Genomic DNA, 16,435 nt, shown 5'->3' with positions numbered 1-16,435 from the left:
TAAAGACTTAGTCTTAGAAACGGAAAGTAAACGGAGAGCAAGGCTCTCTGAAGCTAAGTTAAAGCTATGAGTTAGCGAACCTAGCCGTTAGACTAGAGTTTGGAGACTAGAGTGGAAAACTAGAATTGAAGAGCGGAAGTGAAGAACTAGAGAAAGAACTAACTAACTTTGGCTCGTCTCCAAAATATGAATGAAACCGGAGCACGCCCATTCTGAGTCTGGGAGCCAATCACGAGTGGGAATTTTGTGGCGCCAAGATTTCCTTTGTCTGAACGTCACGCCTATTCAGCGCGTGGGGAGGCCCGGAGTTTTATTCTGACATTATTCTACACTTCAATAAATGTTTCATAATGCATAATAACTTGTTTCTCAAAACAGATTCGAATTCGTCTAATTTCCTGATTTGTGACCATACCAAATATGCTAGAGTTTAGATAATGAAAAAGGGAACTATAATGATTTTTAGGTATTATGCGTTTCTATTGGTTGTTTTAATCCGGCAAAAGCGCATTCTACGTCAGATTCTGCATGCTTGTTAATCGCCGTTTCAAACAGAATGTTGCATTCTCACAAAACAACGTTTTTCTCACTATTAGATGTCTGTGTGTGTGTGTGTCTGCTGTTGCCCCCACCGGGCGTGTGTGGGACGGGCGAGATACGTGTGTGACCTGTTTGACCTCCTGGGGTGTAAAACATGTTTGCGTGTTCGGCTTATAACAATACATGAAAGGAAATCTCACTGCGGGCGTCCCTGTGAAATAAAACAGACGCGATAATTAAATTAAAGAACCCCGGGATGTATTCTCTTATCTACGCACAGAATCAGCTAAAAGCTTTCAGCAAACGTTAATGTGTTGAAAAAGAAGGGAAGACACTATGGAATGCAGTAAATCACAAAACCTGTGTTTCGTCTGAGTTTAGCAAAATGTCAAGAAACCTTTTAGTCCTGCAATAAGTCAACAAAATAGAACATGTATGCCTTATCTATCAACATCTGGCGATGGTGCTACACTACGGTCGGGTTCCAATGACAAAAAGTCCATGCACACTAACTCTAGCGGCCGGGTAACTTGGATGTTCACTAGAGGTGCGGCTCTTTCCGGTAAGGTTTTTCTACACACACAGCGATTACAGGTCTTGACTTTATTTTCGACATCCATGGCCATTCTGGGCCAATAGAATCGGGACCGGATGAGATCAAGGGTCCGTTCTATTCCCATGTGACCCATAGTATCGTGTAGATTCTCCATGATCATGGCTCTTAAGTCAAGTGGTAGAACAAGCTGGTAAGTTGTACAGTCTCCATCGGCTCTTTTACGATAGAGAATACCATCCTTTAACTCAAGTCTTTTCCATTCTCTCAACAGGAAAGGAAGTTCTGGAAATGCACGTCTAAGTGCAGGTAAGACAGTACATCCTGATTCCAACTGAATGATTATTTCCCGCATGGCTGGATCATTTCTCTGCTTTTCTTTCAATTCCTGTTCCGACATGCAGGGAACAACGGGAGATCCTTCCATTTGCTCGTAATCTTCAGGAATTGCGTCTGGACTCATGGAAAGTGATTCAACGAGAGTGATACCATTACTGCCACCTGCTTGATGTAAGGAATGTTTTTCACAGACTGCTTGGATTGCATCCATGGAAACTGAGATGGAATTGGCTGTTTCAGGTGAATGGTACAAAGTAAACTGCCGTATTCGATCTTGTTCCTTTTGAGATGTAGGATCATTTACCAGATCACCATGAGGTAGTCTCGAAAGTGCATCCGCATCGAGATTGTTCTTCCCAGGTCGATACTGGAGAGTAAAGGAAAAGGTAGACAAAGCAGACAACCACCTATAGCTTGTTGCATCCAACTTGGCTGAAGTTAAAACATAAGTAAGGGGGTTGCTATCTGTGATCACCTTGAAAGTGTTTCCATAGAGGTAATCGCAAAACTTTTCAGTCACTGCCCACTTCAAGGCTAGGAATTCCAGCTTGTGAGCAGGATACCGGGCTTCACTTCTTGACAACCCTCGACTGGCGTATGCAATTACTCGTAGCACTCCCTCTTGCTCCTGATAGAGCGCTGCACCTAGTCCGGTGGTACTTGCGTCTGTATGTAGCACATACGGCAACCCAGGATCTGCGAATCCTAACACTGGTGCTTCGGTAAGTTTTGAGATGAGCGTTTCGAATGCTTGCTGACAGTCAGCTGTCCATCGCCCTCCGAAAAGTTCTTTGGGGTCAAGGTAAGTCCTTTCCTTACTTTTCGTCCTGCAACTTCTCTGAAGTGGAGGATATCCCACAGTAAGTTCATTCAATGGCTTTACTATGTTTGCATAGTCCTTAATAAATCGCCGGTAGTAACCGGAGAAACCCAGGAAGGAACGCAACTCTTTCAAGTTCTTCGGACTTGGCCAGGTCTTGATGACTTCTATTTTCTGGGGATCAGTCTCCACACCGTTTTCTGAGACGATGTGACCGAGATATTTAACTGACGTCTGGAAAAACTTGCACTTCTCCAGCGAAAGCTTTAATCCATAATCTCTCAAACGTCCTAAAACACGAAGAAGACGTCTTTCGTGCTCTTCTAGGGTATCTGAGAAGATAATCAAATCGTCCAAGAACACTAGGACTTCTGAGAGGTTGATGTCACCCATGCACTTCTCCATCAGCCTTTGGAATGTGCTGGGAGCATTTGTGATACCTTGGGGCATCCTATTAAACTCACAAAAACCTAATGGGCATACGAAAGCAGTCTTGGGTTTGTCTTTCTCTTCTAGTTCGATCTGGTAATACCCAGATTTGAGGTCGAGCACTGAGAACCATTTTGAACCTCGAAGTGCTGAAAAGGTTTCCTCCAAGTTGGGTAAGGCATATGCATCCTTGATGGTCTGCGTATTCAACTTGCGGTAGTCGATGCAAAGTCTTATATCGCCGTTCTTCTTCCTTACTACAACAATAGGGGAAGAGAAAGATGACTCTGATTCACGGATGATACCCGCATCTAATAATTCCTCTAAATGCCTGCGGACAGCTTCAAGATCGTTGGGATGGATCGGTCTTGCTTTGTGCTTAAAGGGGGTTTCGTCGTGTAATTTGATGGTGTGTTTCACTTTGCTCGTTTGTCCAACATCCATGTCGTGCAATGCAAAGACCTCGGGCATGTTGTGCAGTTTCTGAGTGATTCTTCTTTTCCACTCTTCTGGCAAACTGGAATCAGTTCTTTGATGGATTTTGCATGGCTACTTGACTCTGAACAATCAGCTTGCACACTATTGTCTGACATCACTTTCTGCAGTGCATGAATATCTGCAATCACACTTTTTCCAGGGATGATGATATCATGCTCTGTCTCATTCTTCAACACCACTGGAACTTTACGTGATGGATGCTGAGGTAAGTTGAGTAAGCAACTGGCAACTAGCAATCCTCCTGGAAAAGGTGAATTCGAAGGGGGTTCCATCACAGCCCATTTTTCAGCTACTTGTCCCTTTACACTCACCACTCCTTCAAGAACAACATTTTGACCCGCAGGAACAACAGTAGGGGTAATCTCAGGAAGCCTAACGATTCCTATGCTGCTGTCTACTTTCTGTTGGCGTCTGTGCTCGATGGTTTGGATTACAGCTTGTTAACCAAATGGGACGGCTCGACAGACTGAATCGTTTGTTTCAAGATGTTTGTCATATGCGAGATCCAAGGTGTTTGTGCCTATTAGCACCTTTGGTTGAGCAGTGCCTCTGGTCTCTGGAATAACCAGGGCAAGAGTAGACACTTCAACGTCAGATCCAAGAAAGTCTCTGGGGAATGCAATCTTTACTTCAACAAACCCCAGGTAGGGTACTGCTTGACCATTGGCTGCTTCAATTTCCAGCAGATCATCTAGGGAAGTTATGCTTAGTCCAGGCAAATTCTGCTCATAAAACGAATGGGAAATGGTGGCCACTTGCGACCCTGTGTCAAGTAGACAAGAACAAGGTTTTCCCTCAATGTTCACTTGAGCAGTGCATTTTGTACCAATTAATCCTTTGGGTAGAGCAACTAGACGGTTTATACCATGGGACTTCAAGTTGCTGATGTTCACTGGTTTCTTGAGACTATTCTGACAAGTGACAGCCCTCGTACGTCTCGTTACCAGGGCTGGGCGGCGTTTAAAGTTCCTGAGGAACTTGGACCATACTGACTGTCCCATAGGACTTGACGTTCTTTCAACTGCTTTCTCTTATCAGTTACAAGAGACGGGTTTGGATCATTTTCACAAATTGAAACAACATGTCCATCCTCGCCACATCGAAAGCAATAGCCTGGCTTAGGCCTGTGAGGTTGTTTATGGTCAGTTGTAGGAGGGTCTTTGCGAACTTGTGTGTGCGTTTGCTTTGATTTACTTGAATTGCTCTTTGACTCAGAGTTCTTTTGTACACTGAGCTTTGTCATCTGACTCTGGAGCTCTGAAACTTGCTGCTTTAGCTCAAGAACAGCATCATTTGATGACAATTCACTTTGTCTTGTCGTTTTGCTCTTCTGCTTAGCAAGCTGGCTCTCAAGTTTAGCGATTTGTTTCTTTAATTCGGCAACTTCTGTATGTTCTGACACTTCATTGTGATTCAGATCAAGATGATTAGCAGTGACGACATGGGAACTGGCTCTTTGTCTCTGCACTCCTAAGTGCTGCTTCATGCGACTTTCTTTTGTGAAGTATCTGTTTTCTTCACTGCGCAACTGCAGAAGTAGCTCAGGAAATGGAGGTGGTTTGTTCCTTTTATGTTCAAGCTGAAGGTTGGCTATTAGCGTGTCATCCCAACAGCCCCGACAGAATTGTTTCAGGAGCTGTCGATCAGTTTCATCAACAGGAATACCGCCTCTTTTCATCACTTTGAGAAGGTTGGTGTACAATCGTTGCAAGTACAAAGAAGGTTTTTCCCCTGCATTCTGCAGCGTGTTCAGAAACTTAGCAAAGAGATCATCACCATCTTCTACAGTGTCAAAAGCAGAATCTAGGACATCGAGGTAAGCGGCAGGTAAAGCTTTTGCACCTAACTGCTTAACAATCTCTGACGCTGGCGGCAGCAGGCTGTCTAATATCTTTCTAGAACGATGTAAGTCAGACAGTGAAGAATCTTGGAGAATTAACTCTACACTGTTCCGCCAGGTGTCATAATCAACTTCGCCAACAGGTCGGGGAATTTTGCCTGAGAACACTCTTAGCCTGACTGATGCACTAGAGGTTGAAGTGCCATCACTTTTCAAAATATGCTCAATGATCATCCTTTGGACTTCAGGTGGGTTCACATCTTTTGTCTCAAGTGTGGGTGAAAAACTTCCTGTACTAGCTTTTTGGACTGTATCTGAGTTTCGTCTCTCATCTGAGTGCTCAGTTCGCTTGGTTAGAAGCGGAATGTCAGAGGAAGAATGACCAGTCATTTGAGATGACTCAAGATCATTTGCATTAGCCGGATCGTCAGCGACATCAGTCGCGTTTGCAAGAAGCTGCTCTTTCAAGAGATCGTCGAAAGTTCTGCCACTGAGCTTTGCTATCCTCTTCAATTCAGCAAAAATAATGGGTTGTGGCACTTTCAGTTACTGCTGAGGTATAGACATTTGATAGAAGCTTTATGTGGTAAGCAACGTTGTGTGGGCTCTTGAAAGTGTAGGGCAACAGGGGTTTGAGGGCTACTATTGCAGAACAACTTCCATACTCTACGATGACTTCTTTATGGTAAGGCGATTTGGGATCGTCTATGGTAAGGTGTCTATGGATACAACCATATTTGTTCAGGAAGTCAGTTAGATCTTCGTCAAGTGTCGGTCAGTCCACTAATTATTACTGAGTTTTCAATTACAACGTTTTCAAGCTCAACTACTTCCATTTTGACTCTATTTGCACCACTTAGTTTGATTTTCCTTTTCCTTTTGTGCCCTTCCTAATTTTTTTTTTTAATTTACAAACTATACCACTCCTGGCTGCTGGCTCGCCACTTTTGTAACACAAGAGTTAATTGACACAGGGACAGGTGACTTTAGGCACCTGATATTGGACCAGTGACTAGGTTCGTTACAGGAGGGTAAGTGGTCAAGGCACACAAGGACTCAGAGAATAGCTGGAAATGACTCAATGTATTTTGTTGGTGCAAAAGTAATAACGATAAAACAAATGTAATACAACCACAACAACAATAGAAGAAAAATAAATAAAAAAAAAGGAAATAATTGTTCTTTTCAATCCCTTGTTGTTCTTTTTGGTATCCTTGAGCTCTGTTCGCTATTTAAATAGGTTTATAAATAGTTTTCTTTTCTATTTGTTTCTAGGTATTCGACTTATATTTCAGTTGTTTAGTTTCTATTTCGGTTTATAGATACTTAGTTTTACTAACTGTTAGTTTAATAAGAGCTTTTCTTATCTTTAGTTTTTTTTATATCTTTATATAAAAGATCATAGAAAATATAAACCCAAATTAAAACAATTGAAATAAGAAAAAGAAAAGTACAATATTACAATGGTTCAATTTGAAACAATTTGAAAACAATTCCACAATTCCAACAATATGTATAAATGAATGTTCCTTTGTCATCCAAGGTGAAAAAAATATGTTAGCGTGTGCAAAAGTCTCTTGGTGTAGATGAAAGCTTTGTATCAACAGTCAATAGTGCAAAATAATTGACTAGTCAGGTCCTACCAGTCAGAATATGCAATAAATTGGATTCCACCTGATCAGTAGAAGCACTAATCCATTGGAACGCACAGGATTACTCCGTCTGCACTTCTCAAGTTCACAGAGGTTCGGTTGGGAGGCTCGCCATCTCAATGTATGAAGGGTTTGATCCAATCACACAAAAAACTTGACCAAATCCGGGGTTCATATGCTTTTGACCCACATTGGATTTCACAGGGGTTCTCAATCAACAATCGTCAGCGCCAATATCAACAATCACGTTCTCAGATTTATCTTAGCTTTTTTTCCTCTCGCGATCAGCAATGCGTGCGTCTCTCGTTGCTTTCGCGTCTCGTCTCAATGACGTCACGCGCAGTCTCTGTCCAGACTGAATATGTTAATTAGGCATTTAGTTTTTTTTTAGTTTTTTTTTTATTTATTTATTTATTTAAAAGGGACAATGCATATGAATGAACATAGCTTTTCAGCAATGTACATATGCCAAAGTTAGCCCCCAGGCTATTTTACATTTGTAGTCCCATGTGGGGTGATCAAACAATACCTATTAACAAAAAAAAAAAAAAACTAAACATTTAATTTAAACATGATTTGACTTAATTTAAAAGACACTACAATTAACAACAACATATAAGAAATGCCGCAATTAGCAGACAGGGCATCTAAAATGACATACTCATACATGACGAAACACACACATATACACATATATAGTAAAGTGCTACTCAAAGTGCATTAAGTTCATTATCAATTTCCTAAAGTACTATTTGATGCTGCAAAGTGCTAGATCTAGTTTGGTGTGTACATACACTTATAAAGTAATACAATGAACCGTACTAAACTATCTAAAATACAACAATTATCATTAGTGGGCACATACTTGATTTGTTTTAAGCCATCGTTTAAGTTGGTTCTTAAAACTGGGGAAGGTCGGACTTTCTCTCACAGCAACCGGTAAATTGTTCCATATCTCTGTCCCCTTTATTGATAGTACATTTTGTCCGAAAGCTGTACGTCTGTGAGGCACCACACAATCACCTCTCGTGCAGGCCCTGGTTACACTTCTGCCTCCGCCCGTTGTTTTCACCTTAATGTAGTCACTTAGTGGGGGTGGGGCAAGACCATGTAAGATCTTATATATAGCACAGGCATATTTGAGCTTTAAGAAATTTGCAAAGCTTAGTAGGTTATATTTTTGTAATATTAAGCAGTGATGATAAGAGAGTGGTTTCCGGTCTAAAAATTTTAGAGCTTGTTTGAAAAGTGATTCCATTGTTTTAAACGTTGTGGCGTTTGTGAGTGACCAGTTTGTAAAACCATATTCAAGATGAGAAAGGATCATAGAGTGAAGAAACATTCTGGCTACTTTATGTGACAGAGATGGTCTAATAAATCTAAAGTTAGCGAGATTAAATTTAACCGTTTTTGATAAACTTTTTATGTGATTTTTAAAAGACAGTGTTGGATCTAATACAATGCCAAGGTATTTGAATTGGTATACAATCTCTAGTTCTTCTTGGTTTAAAAATATATTTGAGCGAGTCACTTCAATCTGCCGCTTAGAAAACATCATACAAACAGTTTTTTTAGGGTTTAGTAGTAGACATGATTTAAAGAGCCACTCCTGTATACGGCTCAGTGCAGATGTAAGTGACTGAGAGGCTTCCTGAACAGTTTTTGCATGTGTAAAAATTACTGCGTCATCTGCATACATTAAAATATTGATGTTTTGGCATACTGTAGGCAGGTCGTTAATGTATAAAGAGAAAAGAATAGGTGCAAGTATGGAGCCTTGAGGAACCCCTACTGGACATTCTAAATAGGGAGATTTAATGTTGTCAATAGAGACACAATGTATTCTATTGGCTAAGTACGAGTTCATCCAGCTGATGGCTTGTTCGGAGAAATTGAAATGTGTTAATCTAGACAGGAGCATCTGATGATTGACAGAATCAAATGCCCTTTTCAGATCTAGAAAAACAGCACCAACAACAGGATGAGTGTCTAATGAATGTTTGACCCCTTCCATAAACACATTAACAGCTGTCTCAGTTGAATGATGAGTACGAAAACCAAATTGCATTGGATGCAAAGGGGAGCCGCATATATTTAGATGCTTTATTAATTGGTTTGCTATCCATTTCTCAATAACTTTTGATATAACTGGCAAGATACTGATTGGTCTATAGTTATTTATATCTAATCTATTCCCTGATTTAAAAATTGGTGTAATTGTAGCCATCTTCCAGTCTGGTGGAACAACAGATTGTTTGATAGATAAATTAATCATATGTGTAATAGGGCATACTAAAGACTCCTTATGCAGTTTAAGGAAATGTGTGTCCAATCCAAACTGATCCTTAGCATTTGAGTTATTTAACTCATCGATGATGGATGCCACATCTAGTTCCGTGATTTCTTCTATCATAAATATAGGCTGTGAGCAGTTTACAGGAGAAAAAACACATTCAGGTGTGATAAATAGTTGAGATATTTCTTGGACAGATTTTTTTAAAAAAGAGTTTAACTCAGACGCTAGAGTGAGTGGATCTTTCACCACTACATTATTAATTTTAAGTTCAGTTAGTTTATCTTGTTTATTCTGTTTACCAGTTAGTTTATTAATGCTTTGCCATATTTTTTTCCCATTCCCTTTTGCACTGTCAATAATATTCATAAAAAATGTAGATTTGGCCTTCCGCATTATTTGTATAACTTTATTTCTTGCTGAAGTGAATTGTTGTCTATCTGAGGTAAGGCCAGTTTTAATCGCCCTTTTTAATAATTGATCTCTTCTCTTCATTTGCAGCCTACAATCATTATAAAGCCATGGTATGGCATTGTCATTTGTTCTTCTATGCCTCACCTTTTTTATAAATGATGCCATAACCATTTTAACCTTGCTATGGAAAATGACACTATTGTCTATAACATCTTTGCTTGCGATTAGATAAGCCCAGTCCTGCCCATTCAGGGCTATTTCACAGTTTTGATGTTGATTTTTAGGGATAATATTATAATACAGAGAATTATTTGAAACAATGGAATTACAAGATCGTGTTTTAGTTAATTTTCGTGAAAAAAAGATTCCATTATGATCAGACATACCAGTTAAAAGGTTGTAGGTTTTAATAATTCTTTCAGGTTTGTTTGTAAAAATTAGGTCTATTGTTGTTTTGGAGCGATTAGTTATTCGGGTTGGCGTTTTGATTAATTGTTCCAAGTTAAAATAATCAGTTATTTGTTTAAGGTTTTTCCGTTCTTTCTTATTATCCCAGTTAATATTAAAATCACCTATTAAAATTAACTCTTTTTTCAAATTAGTACAATTGATAAGGGTTTTGAGATCGCTATAAAAATCTATTTTAGCTGATGGTTTACGATACATGCATATGACTGTAAAAGTCATTTCTTTAGAGAGTATAATCTCAACTCCCACACGCTCAAGGTTAGTGTCATCAGACCATACAATCTCATTGCATTTAAGGGTGTCTTTAACATATAATATAACCCCCCCTCCCTTCCCCTGACCCCTATCCTTTCTAAAAACATTGTAACCAGGTATTGTTATTGCTGCCTCAGGTGATGAAGAAGTTAACCACGTTTCTGTTAATCCTAAAAAGGAAATATTTGATTGAATTAAAAGATGCTGAGTTGAGTTGATTGAGTGATAACAAAGCTGTTTACAATCATAGGCGGTGGACCAGGATTTGTTTCTACATCACCAGCTAGTAGCAAAATAGCTGTGAAGTATACAAATCCCATGGAAGGGCTGAGTGTGTTGGTCTTCTGGTGTTTTGTTAAAGGGGGCCTTGCACGGCCATTGTCCAAAAATCTTGAGAACAATAAATGTTGACTATATTTGGCTGAGTAGTAGACTTGATCACTATTTTCGCTTTTAGTACTACAAAGGCGTGACACACATAACAATAAATACACGCTTGTAACAGCGGTTAAATATACAGCAATTTGTGGAAGAGACGGAGATTTTTTTGATGGTTTTCGGGATGTTTGATACATCCACGCGGGACCCAACTGTCTGCGCGAATGTGTTCCGGCGGCCATCTTGCCCCTCGTCTTGTTCTGCAGCTTCAGGAGAGATGTTCTTCTACAATGCTTGAGTTATTTTATCAATTTATTTTATTAAACTGCAATTACTTTATTCAGTTTTTCTGTTTAATACTTTCAGTATTTTATTAGAAATATAATTATTTGAAAATTATATTATATTCTTTGTTTCTTAGATAGCTGAATTCTAACCTGTGTTACTTTCGCCACATACATCCATCAATCAATATATCAAAAGGCAACAGAGAAAACTATTCCTGTCTTTAACTGTCAGGTTGTGGAACCAGCAGATAGAAGAAAAACTCAAAAGACTCTCGATAAAAGACTGGTAAAATCTACACAGGACGACCGGCGTAACAGAGAAAGAGTTTAGTTTGCGGAGAAGGTAAACTCTCTGTTGCTTCACGATGGCAGCGCTGTTTTATGGAGCTAAAAGAGTCTCAATAAAGATAAATGCACACACTACATTCACATATGCACACACATGATTCATAAATACACACACAGGATACACAAATGCGCACACATGATTCATAAATACACACACAGGATACACAAATGCGCACACATGATTCATAAATACACACACAGGATACACAAATGCGCACACATGATTCATAAATACACACACAGGATACACAAATGCGCACACAAAATTCATAAATACACACACAATTCAGAAATGCAAACAAAATTAACAAATGCACTCAAGATTCAGAAATGCACAGGGCAAGATTCAGACGTGTATTTCTGATGCACACACAAATATATATTGATTTACAAACTGCTTGCGGTCTGTGAACTTCACTGCATTTGTGTGTGAATTTTGAGACTCCCTTGACTTGGCTCGACACACAAATGCCTTTTTTAAACAGGGAATGATCAGCAACCAATCAGATATCTCCCTTGGTTTAGCCAATCACAAGAACGCACCCCGCGTGGGGGATTGTTTACTCATAAGCCAATCACATGAATGCGTTCACACAGCGCGATATGCATGTGGCGCGGGCGCGGTGGAGTTCTGTCTGTCAGTTGGTTGAGACCTCAACATGGCTTCTGGCAACGACAGGGGAGCGGTAAGTCGTTGCCAGAAGCCATGTTGAGGTCTCAACCCATAGATATTATATAGAGACTTAGAACTGGTGCGGACCAGGGGAATCCGACTGTTTAATTAAAACAAAGCATCGCGAAGGCCCGCGGCGGGTGTTGACGCAATGTGATTTCTGCCCAGTGCTCTGAATGTCAAAGTGAAGACAGACAGAACTCTACCGCGCCCGCGCCACATGCATATCGCGCTGTGTGAACGCATTCATGTGATTGGCTTATGAGTAAACAATCCCCCACGCGGGGTGCGTTCTTGTGATTGGCTAAACCAAGGGAGATATCTGATTGGTTGCTGATCATTCCCTGTTTAAAAAAAGGCATTTGTGTGTCGAGCCAAGTCAAGGGAGTCTCAAAATTCACACACAAATGCAGTGAAGTTCACAGACCGCAAGCAGTTTGTAAATCAATATATATTTGTGTGTGCATCAGAAATACACGTCTGAATCTTGCCCTGTGCATTTCTGAATCTTGAGTGCATTTGTAAATTTTGTTTGCATTTCTGAATTGTGTGTGTATTTATGAATTTGTGTGAATTTGTATGCATTTGTGAATCTTCTGTGCTTTTTAAATTTTGTGTGTGCATTTGTGAATTTTGTGCGCATTTGTGTATCCTGTGTGTGTATTTATGAATCATGTGTGTGCATATGTGAATGTAGTGTGTGCATTTATCTTTATTGAGACTCTTTTAGCTCCATACTGTTTACATCAAACTTAAGACGCTCATCAAAAACAGTGCCCAAGTATTTATAAGATGAGACAATTCCCACTTTTGCGTTATGTTTGATTCATGTTCTCACATCAAAACACACACAGACTCTTGAGTGAGCGAGTGAGTGAGAGAGTGAGATCTCCTGGAGTCAGATGATGTTTAATGCTTGAAGAAACACAAAATACCAAACAAACCTCAAAAAGACAAATATTAATACAGAGAAGTCCAAATAGCTGCAGCGTTCTTCATAGTGTGCACTTTACTGCAGTACATCGAGGGGAAAAGCTGTCTCGTGACATGATCCGCATGAGGGATGTGTTGAGCTTTTACCGGCATTACTCTCACCGACACTGCTCATCGATCCGCTACTTTAACCCGATTCTTATCGGTTCTTCTTGTTAGATTTTTTATTAAAAAAGAAACAAATTAAGAACATAACTAACATTGCTTTAAATTCTGAAATGTAAAATAAATATATATGGCAAAAGAAACAACAACGTTTGAACAAACCGAATATAAAACATGTATTTGTAAGTGGACCAGTGAGCAGGCGTTATTTTTTTATAGAGATAAGATAAGACACAATAAGAACAAAGTACACACACATGATCAGATTAATACAATAAATATATAATAAAACAAAGATACCAATTAAATAAACTGCTTTAAATTCAGGAAGGTCTTAACATTACTGTTCAGGTAAATAATGTGGCCTACAATATAAATGTAGTAAAGTAATTAAATGTGAAATACTGCTTGGTTTTCACTGTATAAATGATTATATTAATGCTTATTAAAGCTGAAGTTATTAATTCAGGAGCTGTGAGTGATTTTCTCTTTGCCTTTTGTAGTTTGATTCACATTTATTGGCACAATCGTCCGCAGGATTATTAGACTGCTGTCCCTTTAAGACCGGATGCAGATCTAAAAATACATATTCATATTCTCTCTTTTCTCCACTATTTACACCCATTTAAGACATAAACTGTGTTTGAGTGACGGCTGTCCAAGCCGGACATATGATGTGTGTGTGTGATCGTGTAGACGCGCACACGAGGCCTAAAGTATAATCTAGTAGCGTCCGTCTCCGACACACACACAGAAGTTGAAGTTGGAAACACACATTATTCTGCTTTTATTGCTCTTTTATCATCAAACATGTCCTGCAAATGAGCAACAGTAGAGACTGCACTCTCGACACTCACGGATCTGCCGATTCTGGCGTAAAGTCGTGGTTTTGTGGAGAAGTGAACGCGCACCGCTGAGAACGGGAGGAAGTTGCTCTAGATGGAATGTGTTTGTTTACGTTTTACCTCAAATATCTTCTTTTTATAATCCTTGTGAGCCAAAATCAAAAATAAAATGAGATTAATATCACAGGCCCAAAGTGTGACCAGACTAAACTTGTGTTCAGTTCTCTCGCATCGACATTATTCAGCAGGACTTCTCGTGTTGCGCTGTAGATTTCTCTCTCCTGGATTGCAAATAGAAGAAATGCACCAAATGGCTAAATATTATCTAAATATTATCTAAATATTATCGCATATAGGATAAAATATGCAAGATAATGTTTATAGTGGAATAATTAATAGTATGTGTATTTTCCTCATTTCTCCAGTAGCCTACCGACAGCAGAACCGGTGACGTCATAGTTATTGTCATCCCTCAGCATGAGTTGAGTTATATTATTCTGTCTTTTTATGATAATTCATACTCAGAAAGCAGAACTGAAGATGATTATTAGTTCAAACTTTACATAATGTTCCTGCATTGTTTTGTGTTTGTGACTTTCAGTGGAATAAAAGACAGTCATATATTTCGTCATTGAAGATTTCTTAATAATAGTGTTAAAATATGATCTGGTCTGGTTCTCGTGAAGCCAGTATCGTGTGTCGTCTCGATAGATCAGTGTGTCCACACACACACACACACACACACACACACACACACACACACACACACACACACACACACACACACACACACACACACACACACACACCTAGAAGACACTCAATCTCATCTCAGCATCTCAGCGTTTACTCTCAACATCAACATCTGACAGATTTACAGTGTGAACACACACACACACACACACACACACACACACACACACACACACACACACACTCCTAGAAGACACTCGATCTCATCTCAGCATCTCAGCGTTTACTCTCAACATCAACATTTGACACTTCTGATAAAGTTGCTGGTAAGATGTTCCCTCATTCATTAAAATTCATTCATAATAATGATATTAATTCATTGTTATTTAATCATTAACTTGTTTTAAGTAATATTAGTAACCTATTAATATTATTTTAAAAAATGCCTTTTTTTGTTCACTAATGAACCTAAAATGTATTTATTAGACATTATTGCCGCTTTATATTATACCGTACTCTATAAACTCCAGATGACAGTCGGGACAAGATCCTCCTGAGAGTTTCTGAATTTACATGTTTTTGTTTGTGACTTTATCATAACAATATTAAGGCACATTATTCAGGATCTATGATCTAGTGTTTGAGAATAAAAACATATTGCAGTGAAAACTATCAGAGAATAAGAAGCGAGGAAGAAAGAGAGAATCATGGAGGATCCTGAAGAGACGGTGGACACAGCAGAAGTGTGTGTGTGTGTGTGTGTTCACACTGTCCCAGGGTTTAGTGTGTGTGTGTGTGTGTGTTCACACTGTCCCAGGGTTTAGTGTGTGGGTGTGTGTGTTCACACTGTCCCAGGGTTTAGTGTGTGGGTGTGTGTGTTCACACTGTCCCAGGGTTTAGTGTGTGTGTGTGTGTCAGGTTTTATTGTGTGCGTGTATGTTCACACTGTCCCAGGGTTTAGTGTGTGTGTGTGTGTGTGTGTGTGTCCCAGGGTTTACTGTATGTGTGTGTGTGTGTGTGTGTGTGTGTGTGTGTGTGTGTGTGTGTGTGTGAGGATTGCTGAAGCAGGAAGAGTATCTCTCCATCACACACACACACGCACACACACACACAAACACACACACACACACACACACACACACACACACCACACTAAACCCTGGGACACACACACACACACACACACACACACACTAAACCCTGGGACACACACACACACACACTAAATCCTGGGACACACACACACACACACTAAACCCTGACACACAAAACCCTGGGACACACACACACACACACACACTAAACCCTGACACACACACACACACTAAACCCTGACACACACACACACAAACACACACACACACACACACACACACACACACACACTAAACCCTGGGACACACACACACCACACACACACACTAAACCCTGACACACACACACACACACTAAACCCTGGGACACACACACACTAAACCCTGGGACACACACACACACACACACACACACACACACACACTAAACCCTGGGACGGACACTCACCACACACACACACACACACACTAAACCCTGGGACACACACACACGCACACACACTAAACCCTGGGACACACACACACACTAAACCGTGGGACACACACACACAATAAAACCCTGGGACACACACACACCACACACACTAAACCCTGGAACGGACACACACACACACACAGACACTAAACCCTGGGAAACACACACACACAAACTATACCCTGGGACACACACACACACTAAACCCTGGGACACACACACAAACACTAAACCCTGGGACACACACACACACACACTAAACCCTGGGACACACACACACACACACACACACTAAACCCTGACACACACACACACACACAAAACCCTGACACACACACACACAAAACCCTGACACACACACACACACACAAAACTCTGAATTACACACACACACACTAAACCCTGGGACACACTCACGTACACACACACACACACACACACAC

Source organism: Phoxinus phoxinus (genome assembly GCF_949152265.1).
Source record: "Phoxinus phoxinus genome assembly, chromosome: 4".
NCBI classification, from domain to species: Eukaryota; Metazoa; Chordata; class Actinopteri; order Cypriniformes; family Leuciscidae; genus Phoxinus; species Phoxinus phoxinus.
The sequence above is the reverse complement of the archived record's forward strand: the minus strand, read 5'-3'. Positions refer to the sequence as shown.